At 42.4% G+C, this 2406-nt stretch overlaps 1 non-coding gene across 1 annotated transcript; it reads left to right on the forward strand.

Moving 5' to 3' along the window:
* Positions 1-340: 340 nt before the first annotated feature.
* On the forward strand, positions 341-447 carry LOC132004593 (U6 spliceosomal RNA). The gene has a single exon (XR_009400555.1). It is a non-coding gene; the product is annotated as a U6 spliceosomal RNA (small nuclear RNA).
* Positions 448-2406: the final 1959 nt, after the last annotated feature.

Here is a 2406-nt window from a genome sequence, read left to right on the forward strand (position 1 = left end):
ATCTACCTGTTGATGGACATTTAGGTCGTTTCCGGTTTGGGCTATTACAAATAAAGCCACTGTGAACATTTGTGGAGAAGTTATTTTATGTACATATGCTTTCCTTTTTCTTGGGTAAATACCGGGGATTGGGATATGTTTAACTTAAAAAAAAAAAAAAGATTTTATTTATTTATTTGACAGAGAGATCACAAGTAGGCAGAGAGGCAGGCAGAGAGAGGGGGGTAGCGGGTAGCAGGCTTCCCGCTGCGCAGAGAGACCAATGTAGCGCCAGCCAGGCGCCCCTAAACAGACATTTCACAGGTCAAATGTTACAACCACTTCAGAAAATGGCTTGGCAGTGCTTGCGTCAGCTGCACATGTATTAAAATTGGAATGATACAGAAGAGATTAGCAAGGTTCCCGAATGAAGGTGAGACACAAATTCGTGAAACGTTCTGTATTTTTGATGTAATTGACATTTGATAAAGTGGACTCGTGAACATGAACAGCGGACGTTCACTCTTGCACTGAACAAAGTCTCTGACGTATAATTAAAAGTTTTTATTGAGCTCCAGGGGAAGAAAAGAAAACAGTTTGGCAGCTTCTTAAAAAGTTAAACATAGGGGCTCCTGGGTGACTCAGTGGGTTAAAGCCTCTGCCTTCAGCTCAGGTCATGATCCCAGGATCCTGGGATGGAGCCCCACATCGGGCTCTCTGCTCAGTGGGAAGCCTGCTTCCCTCTCTCTCTGCCTGCCTCTCTGCCTACTTGGTGATCTCTGTCTGTCAAATAAATAAATAATATCTTTAAATGTCTGTTTACATTTTTTTACCCATTTTGGGGGGAGAGGGTTATTTGTGCTCTTGATACTGAGTTTTGAGAGTTCTTTACGTATTTTGGATACAAGTCCTTAATGAGATGCATGATATACAAAATGTTTTTCTCCCAGTCTGTGGCTCATCTTTTCATTCCCTCAACGGTTACCTCCTAGAGGCAAGAGGAGTTTTGTTTCTTTGTTTGTTTGTTTGTTTGTTTTTTAAATTACAATTTATCAATTTGTCTTTTTGAATTTTGCTTTTGGTGGCATATCTAAGATAACTTTGCATAACTCAGGGTCACAAAGGTGACCCTCTCTCTCTCTCTGTGTTCTCCTAGGAGCCTTGTAGTTTTTGTCTTTACAGTTAGTTATATGACCTAAATGGTTAAATTACATGATTGAGTTCATTTTTATATACAGGACGGGATGTGGAAGGGAATGTATTTTTGCATACGAATATCCAGTTGTTTCAGCACTATTTGTTGGAAAGATTATCCTTTCTCTGCTGAGTTGTCTTTACATCTCTGCATAAAATAAATTGTGATAGTGGTGCCTGGGTGGCTCAGTTCGTTGAGCATCTAACTCTTGATTTTGGCTCAGATTATTATTTCAGGGTCCTGGGATTGAGCCCTGTGCTGGGCTCTGCACTGAGCAAGGAGTCTGATTGAAGATTCTCTCTCTCCCTCCCCCTCTGCCCGTCCCCCTGCTCTCACTCAAGTAAATAAGTAAATAAATAAATCTTAAAGAAAAAATTGTGGGGTGGCTCAGTTGGTTAAGCATCTGCCTTCCGCTGGGGTCATGATCCCAAGGGTCCTGGGATCGAGCCCCACATCTGTCTACTTGCTCGGCCAGGGAGCCTGCTTCTTCCTCTCCCTCTGCTTGCCACTCCCCCTGCTTGTGCTCTCTCTCTGTCAAATCATAAATAAATAAAATCTTTTTTTAAAAAGTTTTAAAAAGTAAAAAAACAAATTGTGATATATGTATGGGCTACACTAGGATTTTTTTTTTTTTTAAAGACGATTTTATTTATTTATTTGACAGAGAGAGAGAACACAGCAGGGGGAACAGCAGAGGGAGAAGAAGAGGCAGGCTTTCCACCAAGGATCCCAGGATCATGACTTAAGCCATAGGCAGATGCTCAAAAGACTGAGCCACCCTGGTGCTTCTAGGATTTGTATTTATTTTTTTAATTAAAAAATTAAAAAAAAAAAAGATTTTATTGTAGGGGTGCCTGGGTAGCTCAGTTGTTAGGCATCTGCTTTTGGCTGGGCTCATGATACCAATGGATTCCTGGGTTGGGCTCCCTGCTCAGTGGGGAGCTTACTTCTCCCTCTCCCTCTGCCTGCTGTTTCCCCTACTTGTGCTCTCTCTCTCTCTGTGTCAAATAAATACAATAAAATCTCTTTTAAAAAGTACTTATTGGGGGCGCCTGGGTGGCTCAGTGGGTTAAGGCCTCTGCCTTCAGCTCAGGTCATGATCCCAGGGTCCTGGGATCGAGCCCCGCATCGGGCTCTCTGCTCAGCAGGGAGCCTGCTTCCTCCTCTCTCTGCCTGCCTCTCTGACTCCTTGTGATCTCTGTCTGTCAAATAAATAAATAAAAATCTTAAAA

Source organism: Mustela nigripes, chromosome 16, assembly GCF_022355385.1.
Source record: "Mustela nigripes isolate SB6536 chromosome 16, MUSNIG.SB6536, whole genome shotgun sequence".
NCBI classification, from domain to species: domain Eukaryota; kingdom Metazoa; phylum Chordata; class Mammalia; order Carnivora; family Mustelidae; genus Mustela; species Mustela nigripes.